Here is a 27,753-nt window from a genome sequence, read left to right on the forward strand (position 1 = left end):
GGGGGGGGGGGCCTGGTGGGGAAGTGTGCCTAAAAGAGAGAGATGGTAAGGCAGGGCACTCCAGCCACGTGACAAAGAGGATGAGCAAACAGTCAGGACGCTTCAGAGTTGGAGTGCACAGCCTTTGGTGGCACAGACTCCTTCAAGAATCTGAGGGATGCCATGGACCCTTCCCAGAAACACACATGTATGTGTCCAGTCAGTGGTTCTGGAGCACAGCTTTACAACTCAGAGCAGAGACTTTTCCTTAGATGTTTTTGAGGAGCACGAAAAGCCCAAGAGTGTCCAGAAGTATAAACTGAGGAAAGAAGAATAATGGGAGATATGGCTTTGTTCTCTACCAGGGTGGACCCCTCTCCCCAATTTTATAAGCAAGGGAGTGAAAAAAAAATCAGTATTATACTAGGAAAATAACTGTAGGAATGTACAGATAAAATCGGACAGTGGGGAGGAAAGAAGCAGCATGGGACATCCAGGACACACAAGACCAGTCAAGAGGGGCCCAGACTGCTCTGGTCTGGAGACAGCGTGTGCCTGGACTGGGGACATGGCCTTTGGAGCACAGAAGAAGCAGCAGGTCAGCAAGCTGGTACAAAGGGCAGAACCCACAGAAATAAGAGAGAAAGAGGAACCAAAAATCCACAATTTAATAGACTTAGGAAATCCAGAGGAGATGATGATGGTGCCTTCTCTCTGACTGTGTTGAGTTTTAAGTGTTAAGATGTCTTCCAAATGGCTAAACAAAGTTATGGTTATTGAGAGGAAGGTTGGAACTGGCTTCATCTGTTCTTGAGTAAAAGGTGAAAAGAATGTGTAAGAGAGTAGAGGCAGAACACACCAAGAGAAAAGACACACTGAAGGCAGCATGCATGTTAGATAACACACATCTACAGATGAAGCAGCTTGGAAAGCTGGCTTCTTACAAACATAAACAGCATAAAATTGAGTGTGGATTAACAAAATGAAAATAAATCAAAACACAGTGAGCTACCACATCACACCCATCTTTGGATGGCTGTTATTACACACACACACACACACACACACACACACACACACCACCACCACCACCACCACCAACAACAACAACCACCTCCAGAAAATAACCAGTGTTGGTGAGAATGCAGAGAAACTGAAACCTTTGTGCATGTAAACTCCTGAGAATGTAAAATGGCACAGTCACTGTATAAAACAGTAAGGGGGTTCCTCCAAAACTTAAAACAGAATTACCTTATGATCCAGCAATTCCATTTCTGGGTTCACACCCAAAAGAAATGAAAGCAGGGACTCAAACAGATATTTGTACACCAACGTTCACAGCAGCAATATTCACAATAGACAAAAGGGGAAAACAACTCAAATGGCCATCAACAGATGAACGGATGAACGAAAGGTAGTACATACATGCAGTGGAATGTTATTCAGCCTTAAAATAAGGAGATAATTCTGACACATGCTACAACGTGGATAAACCCTGAAGACCTTATGCTAAGTGAAATAAGCCAGTCACAAAAAGGACAAATACTGTATGATTCCACTTATGTAAGATACCTAGAGTTGTCAAATTCATAGAGCCAAAACACAGAATAGTGGTTGCCAGGGACTGGGGGAAGGGAGAAATGAAGAGTTATTGTTTAACAGGTACAGAGTTTCAGTTCGCAAAGATGAAAAACTTCTGGAGGTGGACAGTGGTGATATAATAGCTGCACAACAATGTGAGTATAAGTAATGCCACTGAACTGTGGTAAATTTTATGTTCTGTATATTTTCCTGACCCCTCCCCCCTCAAAAAAAGGGAGTGTGCAGCAGTTAGAGAGAAGCGAGCTTGTTTAGAGAAAAGAAGCCGCACAGTCAGAAGGAGCATTGGTAATCTGGGCCAGATGCTACCAGTCATGGTCAATGCCATTAACCAGAAGACAAACTCCTTATGCACGGAGTGTGGAAAGAATGTCAAAACATGTATCAGCGTTTTCAACCACATCCTGTATACAGTAATAGCAACACCAAGCAGATCATATTCATGTGTGAAAAATACTGTGCTTATTATATATAAGTAAGCTGTTTAAGATATAAACTGGATTACAAAACATCTCTCCCACTTTTTGCCCAGTTTCAGAATCACTGATGTGACAGATAAATTTACCCTGGTCTTGGGGCTATTTTTCAACAACTCCCCTGTTTCTCACTCACACAATGAGATAACTTAAAGGCCACACACACTACGTTGCTCCACCTTAAACATTTTCAGAGTGCCTGCTATGGGCCAGAGAAAATGCCAGGCCCTGATTATATACATGCTAACACACCTCTTCTCATGTTAGTCTCTTTTCCAAAAGGTGACTTCTAAGACTCAGGTTTCTATATTACTGGATGATGACCTGGTTCTCTGTACTACCGACACTCTTCTTAGCCAGCTCTGAGACTAGGCTTGGAAGAAGATTCTGATCGCCAGCAGAATTAGGAGACAGACTAGAAAGAAACAGCAGTGTTGAGACTGCTAATAATTTGAGCTTAAGAGAAAAACAAAGATAATGATTAATAATAAGCCCCTTTATCCAGGTTTTGCCCTATGGAATCTTTGAATTATTAGCAAAATACAGGATTGGCAACTGATTGAATGGGTAGGAAACAGTTCAAAATGATTCTGCAATTTTGTTTATCAAGTAGTTGGAAATGAGGAAAACAGAGATTTTGCCATTAAATATTCACATCTTTTGGAGGAATAACTTACCAAAAACCACTTTCTGGCTCTGACTCCATTTATGATTCTGTAGCTAAAACACAAACTTAGTCCTTTGTCCACGTTATATCTCCATAACAACCAGACCACGGACACTACAAGTACTGAACATCCTAAGTCCTGGTGAGTTATAGTGCACATGGAACACGGGATAAGAGAAGTTAATTCAAAAGAAATGTCGACCCATCCTGGTAATTTTTCATTCCTGTCACGAAGCCTGGGATCCCTTGTGATTATCTAAACCACACCTAAGTTGCGTTCCCATCAGTCTGAAAATAGAGTTGTACATATTTTCAGTGGAGAGAGAACTCTTGTTTTTGGCAGTGTTTCTGCTACTGTTTATATCTGAACATCCTAATAATACAGCTCATGGTTACACCCAGCCTTCCCAGCCATTGCCTGTATTTACTTCCTCTGCAACTGTCTCAGGAGACCTAGCCAGAGTTACAAGGCTGGAACAAAAGGAAGCAAAAACCCCTCCATCCGGACATGGAAGCCAACACTTGAGTCCAAGTCTTTTCAGGGAATCTGAGTGTAACTGAGCAGACAGGCATAGTTGTCTTCAATCCTTAGCCTCCTTATGTCTTTTGTTTGAAGCAGCATGGAAGTGTCTTAAAACAAGTAAACGTTTTAAAGGATACGTATTTCTCTGGAAAATGACACTGGAGTTAAAGACAAACTACTCCTTCTGTGCTTTCACTGATGAGGTCAGGTGGCCTGCCCAAACATCAAGGATGGGGAGGGGGTCATCCTCCTCCGTGAACATTTTTATTCAATGCACGCAAAACATGGCTGCAAATCTTTTAACCATTCATCTGATACTCTGAATTACTAGTGACAAAGTAAGTTCTCAATAAATCATCAGTAACATGAAAAATCATGTTATCATTAGTAGGCAATGTTTTTCCAGGTACCCAAAGTAATAAAACTAGTAAAACAGAAATGGTCCCTGTACTAAAATCAGTTTAAGTCAGCAGTTAACCCTAGATTCCAACTCCCCTCTTTCTGGTATGCTAGTTTTGCAGTAAGTTCCTGATACTTGGTATCCTCATGTGTTAGGAGTGGTCTCTTACTCAATGCGCTCATGAGTTAGCTACTGAACCGCGTCAGACAAAGGGTCCTATCATTCACCAACTTGTGAGGTCAATACTAGCTTTTTGAAGGATGCTGAGGAAAATGGGCATGTTGATACCAAAGGGCCTCTGCCAAGAATTAAAATTCTTCCTTATCCCATTCTGTGCACATGATTCATAGTTACCAACCACTTACTGATCATTAGAGCCAGAAGGCATATATGCACTGGGGGAGAGGGGTAACCAATAAGGTGAGGAAGAGAAGTGTGTATGCGTGTACTGGGCTGGGGGATGGCGGCATGGGTGACCAAAGGATACTATCAACCTACACCTTATTATTTAGAAAAAAATTCAGAAAGGAGGTAAGATTTCAGAGGATGCTGGGGGCTGATGATGGGAAGCAAGAGCTGATCTGAGGATGAAGACCAGTGTGCCCAGCCTTAGGGAAATCCTAAGAGATGGCTTTGATGCAGAAAAGCTACCATGAAACTAACTGTACAGAACTGACAAAGGGAACAGATCAGAATGTGGAATAAGCCCAAGAAAGTATGGGTATATAAAAGAGGATCAGAATCTTGAAGTTAATCTACAGTGAATTATTCAGATGCCAATGGGAGGGACTGGAGTTGTAAATGTGTGATACCAAAGGGATAGGCTCACAATCTAAATTTTGTGATGACTGTCATACTTCATCTCTCTGTTCTTACCCCCGTCTCATCAGCACATTAAGTATAGTTTGCATAACATGAACAAATATTAAAAGATTAACTCATTCAATTAACAAAACTTACTGCCCATTTAGTACGAATGAGGGACACGGTTTAGATATAGTGAGTAGATGAAAAAATTACAAACTCCTTACTATAAAATAAAGCAATCTTCCACAGAAAAGGAGTGAGAAAATATACATGATCACTTGAGAACTGAAGTGGCATATACACCCAATATAATTATTTAAAAAAAAAAAAACCACTGGAGTGGCATGGACATATATACACTACCAAACGTAGAATAGATAGCTAGTGGGAAGCAGCCGCATAGCACAGGGAGATCAGCTCGGTGCTTTGTGACCACCTAGAGGGGTAGGATAGGGAGGGTGGGAGGGAGACGCAAGAGGGAAGAGATATGGGAACATATGTATAACTGATTCACTTTGTTATAAAGCAGAAACTAACACACCACTGTAAAGCAATTATACTCAAAAACACTGATTAAAGACACACATTCAAAATGGAAGATAACTGGAGACCACTTCTGAATGACTAAAAGTCTTCTAAAAATTGTGTGGCAAAATGAATTTAGATGAGATCATGCACCTGTCCAAAGTATTGTAGAACGAATTCCTGCACTGGGGAAAAAAGTGCTTGTGATAACTTCTAAGACTTCTTCTGATAGAAAAATTAGATTCTTAAAAATACATATATATATAAATAAAAATTGATATACATATTCATGTAATAAGAGGAACTGGTTGACTCAAGAGACCTAGGGTAGCAAGAAAAAAACATGAACTTTGAAAACAATCAGATCTGGGGTTGCATCCTATTACCTACTATGTGTGAGCTGTGAAAACTTTGGAAAATTACTGACTCTGGAAAATTACATGTGGAATCTGTTTTTCCACATGTAAAATGAGACAAATACTAGGAATGATGTAAAAATTAAATGCCTGTATCTCATACCCATCCACTTATTACCACTTCAGACCACAAAGCCATTTCAACATGCCTGGACTACCATAATGGCAGCCTAAGTGACTCCCACATGCCGGAATGATCTAAACAAATAGAGAAGTAACATATCTAAGCAAAGCAAACTCCTCACCATGGCTGTCAAGGCCCAGCCCTCCCAGGGCCTGCTTATGACTCCACCCCGCTTGCTCAGTATTTTCTCATCACAATGGCCCTGCCCATTCTTCCCTACCTCAGGGCCTCTGTATCTGCCGTTCCTTCTTTCTGGAACGCCTTCCCTTGGTATATAGCTCCAGCATCTCTTTATCCTCTGGAGAACAGTTTTTTAAATGTCAGCACCTCAGAAAGATCTTCTATCTGAAATACGATTCCCATTATTCCCACAGAACACACTGTTTATTTCTATCAAATCGCTAACAGTAATTTGTACTTTTTGTTTCTCTATTTACTGCCTGTCTTTAAGCAATACGAGGACTTTAAAGACCCGTGTGCCCCTTGGACCTAGCACGTCTGACATCAAACAGGTCATTAATATAGTTTTCATGTAGAGCTCTCAGTGATGTCACCTTCTCTGTCTCCAAAGCAAAGAATCAGAACCAAACTCACCCGTCTCATTTCCAACTGAAAATAGCGTATTTTCAGGACTCTTTGTGTTTACTTATTTGTAATAAATGCTTACTTTCTGAGAACTGAAAATCTTTCATTGCATAAGGGCCGTATGGTGCAAAAAAATAATACAAACACAGGTACATCTAAAAAACACCTAATTATGTCCTTTATTAGCTGTGGCCTTGTGGAAAAAAAATCACATCACTCAAGTCCTTTACGTTCCTCACCCTGGCTCAGGAGAGTCCTCAATCTCTTCATATGAAGGGGCGGGGGAACCGCTGCTGCCTGACCAGTCAGTCTCAAACAAAATAACATACATAAAAGTGTTTTGTTAAAACTGTAAAACAGCATCTACGAGGCCAATAAGCCTGTGCTACTTTAGCCCCATTCCTGAGGGCTTTCATGCCCCATGAGAGTGAAGAGCACTGAACATTTTAGCACTATTTTAAATGTACCACACTCCTTGTGATACTCAGATTGAGATTTTCTATCCTCCCTCCCCTCTTTTCCTTCTTTCTTTTTCCCCCAGACAGGTAAAATCATAAAGAGTCAAGCATATAAAGGTTCTAAAAACTAGTCTCTCCCAAACATGAGGGTCAAAAATTTTAAAACATCACTGTGATTTCACAGCAGAAATCACATTTCAGAGAAACTAAAATGAATAATATCTCAGATCAAGTTCAAAATGCCAAGTTGCCCACTGCTCTCAGCCTCGGCCTGGCATATCAAACCACCACCTGACAGCGATCATGGAGGGACAGACGCCACTCCCTCCACAGTCACAACTCCTCCACTTAGCCCCTCGTCCAGCATGGTAGTGTTATTTCACTGACTTCTGTGTCTAGCCTTCTGAGCCATTTCTTGGCCTCAATGGACCAATGAAAAGAATTAAGGAGTCTCAAGTAATACACTGAATTGATAAATCAGTACAAGAGCTCCACTATTTCCCTGACCAGGGCGATACATTACTACTTTGCCTGGACTCCCCTGGCTCCACACCTTCACACGTTCAGGTACTGAGGTTTTTTTGGCAACTGTGAAGCACTTGCTTGGCTTCCAATTTCCCCTGCCTTTGCCAGAAAATTGCTAAACTTCCAAAAAGTGCTCCTTGAGTCGTCCAACATTCCCAGACTCCCATCTTATGCCTGGAGGAGTCCTTGCTAATTTTAGATTCAAGGATGCCTCTGTGAGCAATCAGCCATCCAGAGTCTCCGCCCCCATCCTGCTTAGACACCCAGCATCACTACCGGGAGAAAACAAACAAATACAGCTATTAACATTCAAAGGCTAGACCTGAAAAGCAGTCAAACAAAGCCAAAGGGGCCACTCTGCCACTTTAATAAACAGACTGACCGGAGATCCTTCCAAAGGAAATAAGTACTGTCTATCTTTCCCCTCAGAGCTGTGAGGAGAGACGGCAGAAACAACAGATAGAAAAGACTCGGGCAAAAGACAAAGAGACAGAGGCAGAAGGAGAGAGACTGACAGAGAAAGATACCCGCCCCCCCAGATGGGGGCCTGGGGTTGGGAGGAGAGGGGTGGGGATGACAGGGACAGAGGGACACAGACATCTGAGGAAAGGGCAACTCAAGGTGAATTTCTCCGTCTGTGATTTTCAAATGTATGAGGTTCTCCTGAGCATAAGAATCCATTTTAAAGCAAGTAAAATGACACTGAAACAGTAAGTGGCTCAATGCTGATTCTGAAGTCCCCACTGTTTCTGTTCAGATATTCTGCTAAGAACCTTAAAATCACCAACCCAACCCAACACTCCCCACTGTTCACACACGCACACTTCTCAGCCATTCTCCCAATACAGGGGGGCCAGGGAATCCAGCTACTGGATTCAGAGACGGAAGAGCCTGAGAGCTTTGGAGTGGATGGAGTGTGGCCCCTTACCTTCAGCAACACCACGTCCACAGTCCTGTCCACCTTGGAGATGTCACATAGGCTGTAGCGCCTCTTGTGCCGTTCATACATTTTGTCCAAATGCAGAAGAGAGGAAGTAAGATGCAGGAGACGTACCCACTGTCAACCTGGGGGAGCACCGCGCTCCCGCAAGTCCAGAGCTCCAAATTTCTTACCGTGAGCTGGAGGGGATTTATGACTTCCAGACTTCTCTATGTAGAAAAGCCTCAAAGGGTCAAAAAATGAATTAAAGAAAACCAAGCAGAATCCCAATTCCTTGAACGGACTGAGAACTTCCTGGCCAACTTCAGAGCACTGGGATGATGAATTTACAATTCATAATATGAACAATAAATGCTTCCAGATGCTATACCTTAGGCAGATCTTGACCGAAAGAGAAGCACACACCATTTCCATCACTGGCGATAACTCCAGTGGAAAAATTAAGAATTAACCGGCTACACATAACGGCTGACGCATGTGGTGGAGTAGCCCAAAGCAGGCAATAAAAATCCAGTATGTACTTTGTCAGGAAAAAAGAAAGAGTGAAGAAGGGAAGACAACTCTAATTTGAAGGGATGATAGGAAAAAACTCTCTCATTAAATCCTCTTCTTGCTTATAAAACAAAGACAAGGAAAATCAATTTTTCCTTTACAGGAAAAAAAAAAAAGTTGAAGCTCTGAGATTCTGTTCAAAGTAAAGAGTCTTTAGTCAGCCTCTTGCTCGCCAGGCGGTAGGGCTTGCTTCTGATTTCAGCTGAAAATATCTAATGACAGCAGAGCGAAAGGAGGGAAAAAAAAAAAAAAGACCACTCCTCCCTTCTTGCTCCCTCCCTTCTTGGGCGCTGGCCCTTCCCTACCCCAGACCCCTCACCCCTTTTCCCTGCCTCTCAGGAACGTCACTACTTGCCCTTTCAGCCCTGCACCAGCAGCTTCGGTGGCTTGAAAACCTAATGGCAGTGGTGGGAACGTGATTCATCCACAGACGAAGAAGGGAAAAACAAGGCTTCCTTTTCCAACCCGTTTCCTCCTCCTCCCCTTTCTCCTCCTCACGCTGTTCCCTATGAAAAAGGCTCTGTCAGGCATTTCCAGATGTACCCCAAGCGCTCTGATGTCAGGGGAGGTATGGTAATAAAGGGAGGGGGTGTCATCCTAAACACCACAGGCAAGTTCAACACACTTATCTGTTCCACGAAATTGGGGAAATTGAAACTACACAAGGCAGACACTGCATCTCCCTGGCAAACGCAAGTCAGTGATTTAATATGAGAAAAATGCTAGCCGGTATTTCAGAGCTAAGTTTCCAGGATCCAGAAGGGGTTCCAGAAGTGACTGACAAGGCTTAGAAATCATCAAGAGGTCAGCTTTTTTTTCTTGGCGGAGAGGAAGGGAGGGATGGGGAGGTGGTAGGAGCAGCACTTTAAAGAAAATTTTAGAGGAAAGGAGTAGAATGACAGGCACGTGCGTCAGTACATTGTGTGGCTAAGAAGAGTCACCTGGCTGGGACTTCTTCCCCCCTTGAAAGCCACCACTCACATTAATTGAGCCCAGAGTGTGGCTCTACCACTGTGCGCCCGCTCTCTTACTATCCAAGAGCCCTCCAGCCCCACCCTAGCCAAGATTCTCAGGGGCAGACCTGTTCTAGAATTCATTTTCTTACCTGGGTCATACATGATCTGGGAGGGAAAGGAGGAGAAGGAACTGAGGGGGACAAAAAGGGAAGAGTGGAGAAAGGAAAACTCCAAAGATGTTCTCCTTCTAGGAGCATTAGGCAGCTGGCATTTTCCTCAAGTGGCCAGAGGAGTCCTTGGCTAGAGTGTGAATGAGGGGACTCAGACATCACAAGTGGAAGGAAAAAAGAGATTTAATACTTAAATTTCTGTCAATATCACAAACAGAGCTGGTGAAGAGGCTTCCCAGGAGCTATGAAAGGGGTAGAGAAGGTCTGATGAGTCACCATCTCCTCTGGCCAGGCATTCAAGTAGCTAACCAGCTCAAAGGAGAGCAAGGCAGCGAATCCTGCTAGTACACATCTCCCCCTCTACCTAACACACCGCAGCCGCTGAGCCCAGTCCCACGCTGTTCCATCCACCGCAGGGAGGTAGACAGCCCCTCCCCTTCCCCACACGCCCTCGGTGAGCCTAGCTCTGTGATGCTACCAACGTGGACAGTGAACCAGATGTTGCTTTTCATTAGAGTGATGATGGGAAACAGTAGAAACAGATGATTAGAGAGAGATTAGAAAGTTGTAAATAAAATTCTAGCTCAGGCTTACCAAAAGGGTGGGAACCTGTCCGGGGATTTACAACTACTCTGAAACTATGTGGTCTAGGGCACAAATCGTAAGGATAGTTTATTATCTTTTCTGTATGAACTTTCACCAAGCAATAATTTAGAACTCTCCTTCCTCCCCATATAAACACAAAGCTGCCACCCCTCTGTCCTCAGTATGGTTTATTCCTCACTGCTGCTCCCTTCTGTTTTAATTAGAATCAAATGTTTCCTGCTTCCAAGGTTTCCAGGCATCTCCCTAAGGATCACAGATGCTTTAATCACCACGGAGCCTTTCTATTCCCAACCTCGTGTAACTCCTGACTTAAATAATCTATATTGATTTAACAGATATTTTGTGCCTTGCAGCAAAGGCAAACAAAAGAAACGAAGAACAAGGTCTCTGTCCTCAAGAAGTTTATATAATTAGAAACCTCTTTCAAAGTTATACTATTGTCTGAAATGGCCGAGATTACTGTTTTGAGACAAACAGATTAATTTCTGTATTTTGGATGATCTGCTGGCTTTGTGCTACAGGCTGGAAATCGAGACTTCCTACTTTTTCTGTACACATAAACATATTAAAAGGATTTGGAATTGTCCTCGAGTATTCTGTTCCTTCTTGGAGAACAAATTCTCTGGGTAGGGAGCACATACTCTGGGTGGGGGAAGAGTCTGTTTTGCTTTCCCCTCTGGACTTGTTCAGCACTCTCCACAGAAGGCTGAGTCTACAGTCCAGTGCTTTTGCTGCTGATGTGACAATCCCAAGTTTTTATCAAAAACATCTGGAACCACTGAACAGTTACTCTGTTAGGATTTTGAAACACAGAAACCAATCATTTTACATCCAAACCATAGAGCTGATACCTATGAATTTTCACTTTAAGAATATTCTCCTTTTCTTTAATTTTGGGAACTTGTAGTAAAATATGTTTATTATTTACAACCTCTTACAATAGTAATTATTCACAAGATTAATTATATCTCCCTTCTTCCTGTGTCCTCCATCCCACTCTCCAGCCACAACAAGGAGCCCTACATTCTTCAATAGAAGCTTCAAGTGCTTAAAGTCTGTTCATACCACAGGCCCAACATATATTCTTAAGGATTCCAGGAAATGAAGTATAAAAATATTTTATGCATTTGAAGTTAACTAGAGCATTTCTGTTCATGAATTAAATTTTCCCTTGATATTTAACTCTTAAGGTCTAACCCTTACCCAAATTATTTCAGCATTCTTATGGGTCAACTCTACTTGGCTCCTTTTGTTTCAGTTAAGGCAGAACCCTATCTAAAGTCTCACAGCAAGGTTTCTGAATTAGGACACCACTTAGTGGGTATATGAAAGAGCCAAACAGCAAGCACTGGGGCAGGGAGAGGGGTGTCTACTGCTACTAAAACATTTGTCCTGTACCCCAAAGTGAACATAAAGTAGTAGCATGTCACTGGCTAAAAGACCCACCAATGATCAGTTTTGTCTCTGCAAGGAGCACAAGGTGAACATCAAAGGTTCTTTCCATTCCTAAGTGTGCCACTATCTCACTGAGCATCCTGGGATAATTAGTTTGACTCTTGGACCTGCGTTTCCAGAACTGGAAAATGAGAAGGGCTGGACACTAGATCGTATCTGAAGTTCCTTCTTGATCGGACATGGTCAGTCTGAGACTAACAAATCTTTATCACTTGCCATATAGCTCACAGGATGTGGGAAGAGGCAGAGGAAAAAGAAAAAGGGATTGAGAAATTCTCTCAAAATCTGTTGTAGAAAACGTAGTATATTTTTGCTTAATTATATTTTCCACTTCCACTTTTCATGTGAAATGAAAAGGAAGGAAACATCTACCACAGTCAACAATTCTCATTAACCTATGATTTCACTAACTTAAAAAATACTGAGTCATCCAGAGCTACACATTTGTTGGTAGCAAAGTTTACTAAAATATAGATAAAACATTGTATTATTTTTATTATTATAGCCTCCATGTGAGCAACTCCAGTCTGCTTAAAATAACAGTCTGCTCCAAATAAGATGTTTGAGTAATTGAGAGAAGACGGGAATTATTTACAACAGCTGCATTGTTTCCAGCGAAGATTTCCTTTTTCATTTCAATTTAGGTGTTTAAGCACTACTGGTCCAGGAGAGGGAGGCCTAGGGCCCCCACTCCCCTGGCTTTTCTTCCACTCCCAGATTTGGAGGTTCCAAGAAGGTTAAAAGAATAAAGGAGAAGGGGAAGGCCTAAAGGGCAAGCAACCGGTCAACCAGCAATTCTCCTCAAACTACCATCTGGCAGCAGTAGGCAGCTCCTCTGCTTTAACCCTTTCTTGACTTCTTCAAGAAGAAACCTTAACACAATTTAGCTGGTAGCAGCAGGTTGTTTGACAACAATAACATTAGCAAAAAGTAATTAAGATGGAAGTAAGACAAGACAAAGCTTTAAAAATGTCTCTTCACCAACCTGTGCTCCTCACAGGAAACAGGTCTCGTGGAACAAGCACACAAATGTTAAATTTTACTAAAATTACCAACAACTTGGTGAAATAAAAGGCAGGAGGAGGGGAGAAAGGGAGAAAGCCGAATCAGAATTCATCTGGAAAAGTGGTGATAGGATAGTTTAACCTCTAGGACAGGTCTTCTGGGGCAAGATTTATTAATAACAACATTCACTGAGTGCTTCCTGTATGCCATGTGCTTCCACATGTACAATTTCACTTATTCCTCATAAAAAGCTACAGGATGAAACATCACTGTCTACAGATGCAGAAAAGTCGCACTCAGATAAGTCAGTTGTATCAGGTCACACAGCTAATAAAATGAGTCTGCATTAAACTCGGTTCTGTAAATCTTTTTTTCCATATGCGTCTTATTTTGCCTTGAGTAATCCCCTAAACTGAAAGAAATGAAACTATCATGGAGAAAACGTAAGTTAAAATTTGAGGAAAGAAAACTTAGAATTCGTTACTCGTATTATTGGCATTCTTACATTTGATTTTATACAAATGCCAAAGGATAGAAAAAGATTTTATTTTTTCAATAAAAATGACAAATGGTTCCTAATTTTAGAAAGTACAGGTAGAAAAGTGTGTCATTGCATTCAACAGACTCAACTTCTTTGCCAACATTTTAATACTTGATATTTAATTTTTTTAATAGCTTCTCACTATTGGTAATATGTTATAATAATCAGAATGAACACATCCAGCATAGAGACTAAAAGATTTCTGGATACTGACAACTGTTCTCTAGGTCTCCTTTAGAATGAATGGGTGTACTGTTCCCAGTTCTCCTCTTGGGAACAAACATTAGTTACTTCTTATGGCAGCATTTCAAACATCTGAAGATACTTATTACGACTCGCTACCCTCCTCAAAGCTTCTCTTCTGGATCATGGTTCCCACAACTGTTCCTCATGCCACAGGGTACCCGACTGAGGGCTCTCAGTTAGTCGGTGTCCTTCTTGTGATGCGAACACCAAAACAAAACCCTCTGGTGTTGAGTACACTGGGATGATTAAGATCCAACTGGCTTTCTTAACATGAATACCACACAATTAGAAGTATATAAGCTTGTGGTGAAGTAAGTCACTTCTCATATCTTCTCTTAGTTGGACGTGTCAAAACAGGTCTCCTCCATACTATAATCTTGTGATTTTATTGTAAAACTCACTTTACATCTTTCCTTGTTTAAAGTGTACTAGATAATTTGTAAATATTTAATTTTTTAGGTTGAATTTTCAGTTTCCCAAGGAATGTGGCTTTAAAATACATTAGTATTTTAAAAACCTAGACTGCTTAAGGATGCTAAAAAGGGCAAATTTACTATCGGTAACAATTTAAACAACCAAGAAGTTTTACATGGAAAATCCATAATACTGTTGTGATTGTAAACTACAACTTCTCATGTGTCACTGTCCTGAATCTTCAACAAGCTTTTCAGTAAATGAAATTCGTTCAATCATTAGACAAATATTCATTGAACACCTGTTTTTGGCACTGAGAATATAACAGAGAACCAGACAGACATTAAATAGTTACAATAGTGTGTGTGAGAAGTGCCAGAAGAGAGGAATCACAAGATCACTACAAGAACATCTTCCTGTAGATGTAACATAAACATCTGTGTCTGGAGCTCGGGAGAACAGCTGCGGCTGGGCACACCAATTTGGAAGTCAACACACAGCTGTGGCATCGAGGAAACAGAAAGAAAGAATGGTAAACAGTGCCAAATGTTGTGAAAAAGTCAAGCCAATAAGAGATCTGGGTTTTGGTATGTAAATGTTTCATGGACCTTGCTTGGTGAGGGCAAGTTCTGGTGCAGTAGTAGAGTGATGAAAGCTGAATTTCAATATTCTACCATTTCACAGGGGAAAATTTAAGTTCTGCCTGTACACTTCGTTCGCTTTTTCCAGTTTTCTTAAGACATTTTACCCTTCAAAGTGCCTTAGTGAATCATAAAAATATGGTTGCTACAGGATGGCTAACCTGGAAATAAACACTTTAGTGTGTAAAAAACTTTCTGAGGGGCTTCCCTGGTGGCACAGTGGTTGAGAGTCCGCCTGCTGATGCAGGGGTCACGGGTTCGTGCCCTGGTCCGGGAAGATCCCACATGCCGCGGAGCGGCTGGGCCCGTGGGCCGTGGCCGCTGAGCCTGCGCGTCCGGAGCCTGTGCTCCGCAACGGGAGAGGCCACAACAGTGAGAGGCCCGCGTACCGCAAAAAAAAAAAAAACTTTCTGAGAAGTAAATGAAGCATTAACAGAGAAAAAGGACCATTAACACAAAGTGAGTTCTATGCCCGTTCTTTCAATTCTTTCCAAGAGATCCTGTCACAGAGACCAAAAGAGAACACTTGAGTGCACACACTGCATCTTCGTCAGGAATGTGAACAAAGGTTTCATAATAGCTAGAGCAGGGAAGCAGGGCAGACAGTGTTTTGGCGAGGAAATGGAAACAGAAGGAACAGCCAACAAGTAAGAAACTCCCTTTCCACATGAACATCTATGGAAATAAGAACAAACCTCACTCTATAAAACAAAGGCAATGAGGTCAGGGAAACAACACTGACAATTATGGATGAGAATTTCCTCATGGGAGTCTGTCATCACCAGCATGTCATGGCCAACTAGTAGCCAACTAGCTAATATTAGCCAAATTTATTTATCTGTTCAACAATATTTAAATCTCTGCCGAAGCTATGGTGCTCTGTGAGGTGCTATGAGAGATATGAAGATGGATGAGGCATTTCATCCATCAAGGAAACATAGCAGGGGCAATGGTATGAAACGTAAGGCGGCATGGGTAGTACAAATGAAATGTAGGGTTTCAGCAAGGAATAAAGGTCTCTGACTAAACTGACTAGGCAGAAAGTTTCATGAAGGTGGTGGTTTAACATAAAGGGACAGAAAGAGAGAAAATGGGAGGGAGGAGGCAGGCATCCCAAATGAAGACTGTGAGAGAAGGTGCAGACGTTGATGCGCAACAGGGAGGACAGAGGACGAGCGAGCCGTCTACTACCTGCGTCAGATTCCTGTGAGAGCAGTGCTATGGCCCTGGCCTGGAAAAGCATTCACAGGCTAGATTATGGAAGCATATGATGCCGTGCTAAAAAGTTCAGACTCTATTCAGAGGCAACAGGGAGCCATCGAAGATGTGCCAGCACAGAAGCGGTATGATTTGTGCTGTAATTCAGAAAGGCTGTACAAGTCTCTAGCCTCATCAAGTCTAATCTCCCTTGTCTGGATATCATACTATGTCATGATCCTTATCCAACCTCATTTGCTGTCACTCCTCAAGATATGTAAACGGATGATCTCTCAAGGTTCCACAATTAGGATATGGGCTTCTTCCTACCTCAGTAACCCTGGCTCTTAGGACAATCGTGGTTTCCGGAATTCCCTACCGCGTCTCTTCCACCTTAACCACAATCTATCCTTCAAACCCCACTTTTCTAGTTAGGCTCTCTGCCTGCTCTAACTCTCCTTCTAACGCTGTACTGTGAACTAAGGTGGTCCTTAGACTCTGCCGCACTGACCTTACAGTGCTCTGTCCTGTGTTCTTCCTTGTCGCTGCTGCTGCCGCATGTTAGTCTTACTCTAAGTAGAATGGCGACTTCCTTAAAGGCAACAGGTACTTTTTAAATCTCTCCCAGAGTGCCAAAAACAGTACTAGACATACAAAGGCTGGCTGAGTTACTGATGATGCATTTGTTCCTTACCACAATCATAATCCTAAGACTTTTCAAAAGGCCAACCAGATTCAGTTATTACAGGAGAGAAAAAGTGTTTGTCACTGTTAACCATACACAAAAGGTGAGTAGTCTAAAAGAGGTTCTAGATTTAAAGGATAAAAATCCCGGCCAGACATGAAAACTTGTGTTTAAAATAACCATATCCTTAGGAAAAATTTGAATCTCACATAAAATGAGAATGTGCTACTTTCCTCACCCGACTTATTCTTCACTTCACAGCAAAAAGAACAGCTCTAGCACAGTCAGTCAGTCAGACAAGCCAAAAAATGACTCAATTTCCCATGGAAGACATCCCTCATCCCTCCCAGGCAAACACATGCCAGTACAGTCAAGCCTTCCCAAAAAATGAAGAGGTATAACTTGCTCTTTATATCAACTGTCCAAAAGACAAAACAAAGGGAAAAGAGAAAAATCCTTCAAGAAGAAAACCTACTTTTTAACACTACTGTCAGGAGATAAAAATAATAAAAACATATAGTATTTTTTTTTTTTTAATTTTTGACTGCACCATGAGGCATGTGGGATCTTAGCTCCCCAACCAGGGACTGAACCCTCGTCCCCTGCATTGGAAGGCAGAGTCTTAACCACTGGACTGCCAGGGACGTCCCAAGACATATAGTATTGATAAAAGAAAAATGTTGCTATGAGGAATAAAGGAATGAATACACATAAAGTATTTTGTATAATGCCTGTGGCATGAGTATTATATAAGTATTAGTTGCTATGTTTTATTTTACTATCATCGCTACATCTTTGCCTTATTTTTTAAAGAGGTATTTAAGTCAGCCTACAAGGGAGCATATAAGAAAAAAACAAGTAACTGAAAATTCTGACTTAAGATACAGCTGAAAGAAGAAAACACCTCTGCTTTGATTCAGACCACCATGCTCCCTCTGAAAATATTTTGTATCATGAGACAGGAAAGAAGACAGAGGGAAAAGTTAGGTTCTCTTTCCTCTGATAAGTGGAGAAGGTAGGTAGCTGCCCCAGAAGCTAAGACTAAAGGAGCTACTATGCATCCGAATGCCAAGCTGTTTTATACAGAAACAGTTCTTTAAAATTTAAGGTCAAGATAGGACTGGGAATTCAAATGGAAGAGTTAGCCTTGGGGAAAAAAAAAAGAAAAAAAGCCTCTTTATCTGAAGCAAAGGGAAAGAAGTAAAAGACAGATATTTATAGATTTTTTTCCTGGCCAATCCCCAAGTGCCTAATTTGGATGGAACTCAAAGTGTCCCTGAACAGTCCCCACCCAGTGTCACCATCGGGACAGACAGCATGTGGCTCCTGGAGGTGACTCTGGGAGGAAAGCCTAGCACCATGCCAGCCTCTCGGGTCTCTCCTCTCACCTCTCCTTGGAAAACTCTTCCACTGCAGTCACACGAGTCAACTTACTGTGTTCAGATTAGCTGTGACATCTGGCTGCCTCCATGTCCTGGACCCTGCCCTCCTGTTCCCCACAGAAGCAAAACCGGTCAAGTCTTTAAGACCCCTTCAAATGCCATCACATCCTGATACCTCCACTTAACACCTCAGTCAAAAAACTGGCCTGTTGGGACTTCCCTGGAGGTCCAGTGGGTAAGACTCCATGCTCCCAATGCAGGGGGCCCGGGTTCAATCCCTGGTCGGGGACCTAGATCCCACCTGCATGCCGCACCTAAGAGTCTGCATGCTGCAACTAAAAGATCCCGCATGCCGCAACAAAGACCCAGTGCAGCCAAAATAAATAAATAATTTTTTTTTAAATGTGATTCTGTATTAAAAAACAAGAACAACAAAAAAAACTGGCCCTGTCCTTCCTCCAACTCTATTAGAACTGCGTTAGCACTCCTATCACACTTAAATCACAGATTATCAGAGTTATCTGGGTACCTGTTGTACAAGTCTCTTGGACTGAGACATCTGTTTCTTTGGCTTTCCTATAGGTTCTGGGGCTTGTTTAGCATTCAACAAATGGTTCCTATGTGAATGAATAAATATCCATCTCTTTGTCTGAAGAGGAACTTTCAGGCAAGGTAACCTATTCTCAGGAGTAGATCAAACTGGTGCAGGCAACCTAGATTCAGAAGCTCCTTTATTCATAAACGTATATAACCCCTGGATTTTTGATACGGAGACACACACTAGAGAAAAGGGATCTACTCGCTCACCACAAACAAATGGCATGAGTTAGACCTTATCAACAAATGGGACATGTCAGAACTTAATCAGCAAGTAAAAGAACAGAATTCTCTCCCTACCCTGAATTTTTTTTTTTTTAAATAAAAATTGCAGTTTGGGTGGGCTCTATAAGATTATACATGCTGGAGATCTGTCTGACTAAATACATACTAATTTTGGGGTTACTATTTTATTTGTTCATAATTTTTTTTTTTTTTTTTTTGCGATACGCGGGTCTCTCACTGTTGTGGCCTCTCCCGTTGCAGAGCACAGGCTCCGGACACGCAGGCTCAGTGGCCATGGCTCACGGGCCCAGCCGCTCCACGGCACGTGGGATCCTCCCAGACCAGGGCACAAACCCGTGTCCCCTGCATCGGCAGGCAGACTCTCAACCACTGCGCCACCAGGGAAGCCCCTATTTGTTCATAATTTTTAACCAACTGATATCCCAGTACCTTCCTAAATATGCCTATGTCTCTTTTCAAAAGTAATGTGAATGTTTTTAATATAAACCCTGAAGAGAGAAAAAAACTGTTCCCCTCGAAACTTAAAAATATACATACTCTGCACACAACGGTCAATTCAGGACCAAGTTTCATGGACGCATTTTGATAATTTCTCCAAAAATATGTGTGTGCATATGTATGTATGTTTAATGGCTCAGAAGATTGCACAGCACTGACTGGCTGTGCACTATGTCAAGGACAGTACATCTAACAAACCAGGGAATCCATGAAGATAGTGTAAGTAACTGGTAAGAGCATAAAGTATTATGAGGGTCACCCCCTGAGTCCCCAGCACTGAGCAGGAAGGACACAGAAAAGGCCTTGCTCTGTCCCTGCAACTTGCCATCTATAAGATTATTATTAATACTTCTCTTTTGCTTCCCTGTGAGGATGTGATAATAATATTAGTAGTCTTCAAAAGAGCACAGTATTACAGTATTATTTAATATGGCTTACTGTTACTATCTTTCTTTCATACAAGTAGAGTTTTCCTGGGTCTGAATTCTAATGGCTCTATGCCTCTAAACCTTTTACCGATAAACCCAAAGTAGCTTTGACCTATTCTGTGTCACTACAAAGGCAACTCTCCAAATTCTACATAGAGGTTCAATCCCAAATAGTCATACTAATGGGTAATCAATGAGGAACTTCCTTTTCTCCACCTAGTTTTTAGTTGCAACTCCTGCCATATTGATTAAACCATTTTTAAGCTGAACTAACAAAATGTAAAAGCCTCCAATATATTTGCCATGAAAATAGGACATAGAATTTTAAAAGAAAGGGAACTACTAAAGGTTATCAGTGCCCTAAGGAGAGAAATTGATAAATGAAGTATACTCTTAGGTAAAGTCCACTGAAGTTGTACCTACAAGAAAACTGTCAATTAACTAGAAATCTGCCTTACCAAAGTTCTTCCTGTGTTTCTTTTTCTTTCAAGATACCCACCAGGCATCCTACATTGTAAATGCCCATCGTGTGTGAGACACCGTGGCAGGTCCCTGCCCACGAAACATGGCTAAGGCAGCGCCCCTATCAGGAGGGGCAGTACTGCGCAGGCCTCACAGTTCCCAGCACAGTTCCACCACCCAATGCAGTAGAGAGGGTAAAGATGGTGAGAGAAGGGTATGCAGGAGGCCTGAGAGAGTGAGGAGTGCAGCATGGGGCAGCGCTTCTGAGAAGGGTCTTAAAGAATCCAAGAGTAAGTACCCAGGTAGGCTTCAAGGATACATTTCAGGCAGAGAATACCTCGTGGATAAAGAGGGGTCTGGCGCGGCTGGCAGCTGGACTGTGGAACAGAACAGCAGAGTTGACAGTATCGTCTGAGTAATCTCGGGAGCCAGACTGTGAAGTCCATGCCACACCACAAAGTTTAGCAAGAATCTCTAACATGAGCCAGAGCAGCAGGTCTCAACACGTGGTCTGCAAAACCTTCAGGGGCTCAGAGACCTCTTCGGGGCATCTGTGGGGTCAAAACTATTTTCACAGTAATCCTACAATGTCATTTGCCCTTTTGCTGTGTTGACATTTGCACTGACAGGCCTTAGCACAAACCAACTCAGCGGTACCAAAGTGAACCAGCAGCTGCTATATTCTTCATAGTATGAAAAACAAAGAAATATTTTCACACAGAATGTCCTTGATGAAGCTGTAAACATTATTAGTATCATTCAATTTCAAGCTTTAGATACTCATCTTTTTGATACTCTGTGCGACAAATGGGAAATAGACATAAAATACTTCTGTCATGGAGGTTATTACGGCTGTCTTGAGGAAAATCACCTGTGCAATTGTTTTAAGTTGTGAGCTGATGCAGACACTTTTGTCATGGAACAACATTTTTATTTGAAAGAAAGACTGGCAAACGAAGCATGGCTCTTCAGAACTTGCGTATTTTCCTGAAAATGAACAAAGTGGACCTGTTTCTCAAAAGAAGCAACTGGCAGTATTTATTGCTGATGATAAAATTCAGACTTGCAAGGGAAAATGAGATTTTTGAAAACCTGTATCTGCCACTGTGAACTTGCCAATTTACTAGTACTTAAAGACATTTCAGATGAGATTGGTGGTGATACTACCAAACATGATTTTCTGATTTGTAGAATGAAATGTTCAACATTTGGAAGAGTTGCATTATTCTGTGAATCAACATTTCCCAAATGACCAATGCATGATGTTAGAAAATCATGCATGGATAAAAAAAAATCCATTCAAAGTACAAGATAGGGGCTTCCCTGGTGGCGCAGTGGTTGAGAGTCCGCCTGCCGATGCAGGGGACGCGGGTTCGTGCCCCGGACTGGGAAGATCCCACATGCCGCGGAGCGGCTGGGCCCGTGAGCCATGGCCGCATCCATTCAAAGTACAAGATAGACCAAGTGGCTTTTAATGAGCTAGAGTACAGAAAGTTCAGCGATATGATTTCACATTCCACACTACAGATAACTTCTCAGAACTTACCATTTGTCAATTCTCATCTAGTATCAAAGAAGAATATCACAATTATCTGAGAAAACCATTAAAATATTCCTCCCTTTTCAAGCATATATCTGTGTTAGGCTGGATTTTCCCTATTGCAACAGTCTGAATGAATACGAGATATGAGAATCTGTTTTCTACTGAGCCAGAAGTTTGAGTAAAACAATGTCACTCTTCTAATTTTGTTCTTGTTTGGGAAAAGTTATTTTTCATGAAAATATGCTCTTTATGTTAACAAGTAGTGGGTTTACTATGTTACTGTGAATGAATTACATATTTTTAATGTATCAGTTTTAATTTCTAATATGGTACATAACTGAAGATATAACTCATATAAACAAAATTTCTTTGGAATGCTCAATAATTTTTAAAGTATAAAGGAATCTTGAGACCAAAAAGTTCAAGAACTGCTGAGTTGTAAGGCAGAAAGAGATTAGTGGTAAGGAAACCAAAGAGTCCAGGTGAGAAAAGATGAATATCTAACCCAGAAGTTTGAAGTGATAAGTTAAATTTGAGTGAAAAAAATTTTTTTGATTTGTGCTAAGAAGAAGGAGTCTGGGATGAAAGCTTTCTAGCTTAAGAGACTGTACACAGTCTCTTTAGCAAGTGGTGTTGGGAAAGGTGGACAGCCACATGTAAATCAATCAAGTTAGAACACACCCTCACATTACACACAAAAATACACTCAAAATGGCTTAAAGACTTAAATACAAGACATGACTCCATAAAACTCCTATAAGAGAACACAGGCAAAACATTCTCTGACATAAATCGTACCAATGGTTTCTCAGGTCAGTCTCCCAAGGCAATAGAAATGAAAGCAAAAATAAACAAATGGGACCTAATCAAACTTAGAAGCTTTTGTACAGCAAAGGAAACCATAAACGAAATGAAAAGACAACCTATGGACTGAGAGAAAATATTTGCAAATGATGCGACTGACAAGGGCTTAATTTCCAAAATATACAAACAGCCCATACAACTCAACAACAAAAAACAAACAACCCAATCAAAAAATGGGCAGAAGACCTGAACAGACATTTCTCCAAAGAAGACATACAGATGGCCAACAGGCACATGAAAAGATGCTCAACATCACTAATTATTAGAGAAATGCAAATCAAAACTATAATGAGGTACCATCTTACACTGGTCAGAATGGCTATTGTTAATCTACAAATAACAAATGCTGGAGAGGGTGTGGAGAAACGGGAACCCTCCTACACTGATGTTGGGAATATAAACTAGGGCAGTCACGATGGAAAACAGTATTGAGGCGCGTGAAAAAAGTAAAAATGAAGTTGCCATAGGAGCCAGCAATCCCACTCCTGTGCATGTATACGGACAAAACTGTACTTTGAAAAGATACATGCACCTCTATGTTCACAGCAGCACTATTCACAATAGCCAAGACATGGAAACAACCTAAATGTTCATCAAAAGATGAATAAAAAAGATCTCTCTCTCTCTCTCTCTCTCTCTCTCACACACACACACACACACACACACACACAGTGGAATACTAACTACTCGGCCATAAAAAAGAACGAAATAAATGCCATTCACAGCAACATGGATGGACCTAGGGATTATTATACTAAGTGATGTAACTCAGAAAGGGAACAAACTTCACATGATATCACTTATATGTGGAATCTAAAACACAACAAATGAACTCATCTGTGAAACAGAAATAGACTCACAGAGAACAGACTCATGAGACACAAAGAACAGACTTCTGGTTGCTGGGGTGGGGGGAGGGGTGGACTGGGAGGTTGGGGTTACATAGCAGATACGAGCTATTACACATAGAAGAGGTACATAACAAGGTCCCACTGTACAGCACAGGGAACTGTATTCAATACCCTGGGATAAACCGCAATGGAAAATAAAATGGAAAAGCATTGTATATATACATATAACTGAATCACTTTGCTGTACAGCAGAAATTAACACAACACGGTAAATCTACTACACTTCAATAAATTTTTTTAAAAAGAAAGAAAAATAGAGAGAGACTACATGAAAGCCAATGCCTTCAGTTTTATATATGTGAAGCGAGGCCCAAACAATTTCCTAATATTCTGAATGAAGCTGATGAATTAAGAGTAACTACAGCAGGAATGAAAAGCAGAGATGGTTTTCTGAAGGGCAAATAAAATCCTTTAGGAAAAGACTGTTTCCATGGTCTATGTGTGAATGAATTTAGCTGAAAGGTACTTTCTCATAGACCACGTGGCCGACTGTGTCTCATTCTATTTTTGAAAGACTGAGGCAAGTGACCAAGAGGTAAACTGACATGAGTAACTCTTTCATCCAAGTTTCTGGACTGCTTAGTAGGATCAGTGCCCACTGATGTACATCTTTATTACACAACAAATGATAGCCATAATGATACTCTTAAGCCATCAAGAAGAGGATAAATTTTGTTCAGTATTTAAGAAGCCAGTCAAATACATAGGTATTTTAGAAATATACTACAGCAAAGACTTCCAAATGGAAGCACCAGCACTTAAGGCTTTACCTTCAGCTATCTGAAAACTCTGCAATTTCAAAAAGATTCACTTGTCAAAGCCTCCACAGAGTGCAAATGTTGCAATCTAATTATACGGTGGCTCTTCACTCCAGGGGCAGGTACTATGAGGAGCCACAAGGCCTAATTCTAAGGAATGGAAGTTAAAGACACGGTCGAAGACTTCATATATTTTTCTCTTCCTGCCAGAGCTGAGTTCCCTCTGCTACTCCCTGTGGTCATCAGAGCATATATGCATTTGGGGGATGTGGGGTGGGGGGCGGGGGGGAGTTATATCCCTTTAAGAGGCCACCTTGTTAAAATGTTTAAAAATGTAAAATCAATGACAAGCATTTGTCAAGTGTCTTACTACTATTTCTTTATCAAAAAGAAGTTCCTAAAGAACCATTTGTTTTGTGAAAACAAGTGCCAATATTTAAAGTGCTGTCTATTACATTAAAGATGGCCCAGCGGTGCCTCTGCTTAGCAACAGCTGTTGAAATTTCCTGAGTAACTGTACATCTAAAAGTTAGACCCTTGCTTTTAAAAATATTTTGACAATTCCCACTTTCTACTTATTTAGATTTGTGCAATTATCTCTCTCCATTAGACTAAGTTAATTGGTTATGTGATAAAATCCTTTTCAGAAGAGAAATCACCAGCCTTCCTTCTTTTTTTAATATCTCATTTTATAATCTCATCTTCCCCAGTCTATGCTGGGGTGATAAATTGTAAGAACTTATACGAACAACTGCTAGAAGAATGAGACAACCTGGGTCTTTTCACAGCTGTTGCCGTTCCAGGCCTTTAGAGCTCGGTCAGTTGCAGATGCTGTAAGGAGGCTTATGTTTTGTTACCCTTCTGCTTTCTCAACCCCCACAGTAAAGCTCTCCTTCATCCTCCCTTTCCTTTCTGCTACCTCCCCCTCCTTCCTGCTCCATGTTCCCACTAACCAGCCTTACAGAGGAAGGATCAAGGCAACTTTTCACATCAGTCGCTTTCAGGGCACCTTCATGTTTGTCCACTAATAAGTGGCTGGAATTAGGTAACCCATGGGGACTCTAAGTCTAAAAAAAAATAATAAAAATAACAAGATTGAGTCAAAACAATCACAACACAAGCATCACTTTCTGGAACTGGAATGAAAAAACTGGCTCCCTATTTTAAGGCCAGCAAGGCTGTCAACAGGGGAAAATCCCCTGGGTGAGACATTTCAGAACTCCACTTCATGCCTGATGTTATAATGCCACCAAAAGTGAACAGAAGGGACTCTGGTATGTATAGGCCTAAACAAGAGATGATTCTTGAAAGGGCATGCGTTATCTTGTTTTTACTTAAACGAAGAGCCATGCCAAGAGACAGACATGTGGCAATAAAGGCCCCCATGGGGAATAAAACAAAGATGAGAAAACTAAGCATTATTAGGCTCTGATGAGCTTTCCACCCCCAGCCCTCACCGGCTCCAGGGACAGCTGAAACAGGAGCTCCCAGTATGACACCAAAACCAAAGTGAGGAGGTAGAGACACATGGTCACTATGACACTGAGCAGCAGATGTCAATCATCTGTACTCAGTGCTTCCAGCATTTCTTAAGAACCTCCATTGGCTTTATCGAGCCTGGGGGGCTATGCAGGTGGAGTGCGCCAATGACAAACTCTCAAAGCCTACGGGACACAGTCTTTCGACTTATAAAGCAAACCTCAGAGCACTGTCCATATTATGTGCCAATCTTGAAACAGCATTTCTGCTCACAGCTTGCAAGGCGGGTTCAGCTGCAATAGCAAATGTATTAAAGTCCCACGTCAAGAAAGCCAGGATTTAAATCCTCTTCCTGAGTCAAGGAGGAAAGAACAGTCTCAAGTAAGGAGAAAAACAATTCAATGAGCTTGATGTGAAGCAGACACAGCATTAATGAGGGAGGAGGGCCAGAGCTCTATTTTCTTCCTCTAGATCATCCCATTAGGGAAACCTAATGACTCCTAGGAAGGAACACAGCCTATTGCGTTGTGTACAATGGTGATAGAGACAGGAACTGTTCCATGGCAAAAGAATCACAACACAAGCATCACTTTCTGGAACTGGAATGAAAAGAGCTTCCTATTTTAAGGCCAGCAAGGCTGTCAACAGGGGAAAATCCCCTGGGTGAGACATTTCAGAACTCCACTTCATGCCTGATGTTATAATGCCACCAAAAGTGAACAGAAGGGACACTGGTATATATAGGCCTCAACAAGAGATGATTCCTTCCCTAAGTTCCCATGACTCAGATGCCAACTAGTGGTTCATTCCTTTATCTCTCCTAACAGAGCTTCTTGAGGGATGGGATGTATCTTACTCATTTAACCCATCATGCACCCTCAGTTTCCATTATAATAGAATTTGTGTGTTCAACACACAAAACAGTAGGTGTCTGCAAATTAAAGGCTTGATTTAGTTTTGCAAATGCACAACAGTAAGTCCTGTAGGAAGGGAATACATTCTAACAGTATCATTTATCACTGGAATCTTTTGTTATAAATGTTTAAAAGTAAGGAACTCATGCATGGATATATATGTGCTCTCTCCATGCTTCCCCTGCTGACAAGTCAGTCTGTGGCTTCCCACAATCCCTGGCCTCACAGGGGTGGAATGAGAGAAAAATCTCCTGAGTCTCTTGGAATGGATGTCCTGTTGCCCACAAAGTGGAGGTCACACACTGCACGGGTTCTGGGGCTTCTTGTCATGCATCCCCCTCCAGACTGGTCCAGGCCCTGATCCAATCTCAAGAGGCCTGTAGCTGAGGCAGTGGCCCCGGCTCTTCTTTCTCCACCTCTGCCACTAGCCCAGCATGGGAGGGAGAGGCCTGATGCCAACCCACTGCAACCCGATGCAACTCCTAGTCCTCTCTGCCTAAAAGGAGCTTGGCTTGTAGATGATTCAATGGGGAAATGAATACAATAGAATTTGGGATGGCAAAATGAGGAAAGCTGGCAAAGAAATGAATCGATGACGTCAGAAACACAAGAGCCCACAAGCACATTTACGTAAGTTATTATTTTCATAGAAACAGAAAGATGAAGGGCACTGGAAAGGGGATCTTCCTCCCTTTCTGCTTTTCCCAGGGATGCTGGGTTACCTCCCCTAGTGAAGGACACGGCAAGCACAAGGCTCTTCCCTGTCTCACGCCATTCGTCTACCATGGCATGGCCAGGAAGCATCATTAAACCCACCTGTAGTCCTAACCGACTCACACGGGCTCGTTTGTAACCAAAGACCCCCATGCCTTGGTAAGTAACAAATTGCATTAAATTACAGAGAAGGCAACCCAGGACAAGCACACATCAAAAGCAAGCTGCCGTGCTCTGGAAAGCAAAAAGCAACAAGAGGTGAGACTCTTAACATCTGTCCAGATTGCCCTGCACTGTGACCGGCATGAGGCCCCACCACAGGCCTCCAAGAATCCGCGTGAGACGGCACTTTGCTGCAGGCAGTACTGCAGAGCTGACCAGGCAGCAGATGCCCGTACCACAGGACTCAGTGTGCAGATTCAGCTGTGCCCTTCCCATGACTTCGCTCCATGTACGGGGATGGCG

At 41.9% G+C, this 27,753-nt stretch overlaps 1 protein-coding gene across 6 annotated transcripts in view; it reads right to left on the reverse strand.

Annotated features, from left to right (window-relative positions):
- LOC112404727 (A-kinase anchor protein 13-like) overlaps positions 1 to 27,753 on the reverse strand; it is a 300,167-nt gene that overhangs the window by 78,459 nt on the left and 193,955 nt on the right. The gene's annotated exons all lie outside the window — the stretch shown is intronic.

Source organism: Neophocaena asiaeorientalis, unplaced genomic scaffold (genome assembly GCF_003031525.2).
Source record: "Neophocaena asiaeorientalis asiaeorientalis breed wild unplaced genomic scaffold, Neophocaena_asiaeorientalis_V1.1 scaffold109, whole genome shotgun sequence".
In the NCBI taxonomy this organism is placed as follows: domain Eukaryota; kingdom Metazoa; phylum Chordata; class Mammalia; order Artiodactyla; family Phocoenidae; genus Neophocaena; species Neophocaena asiaeorientalis.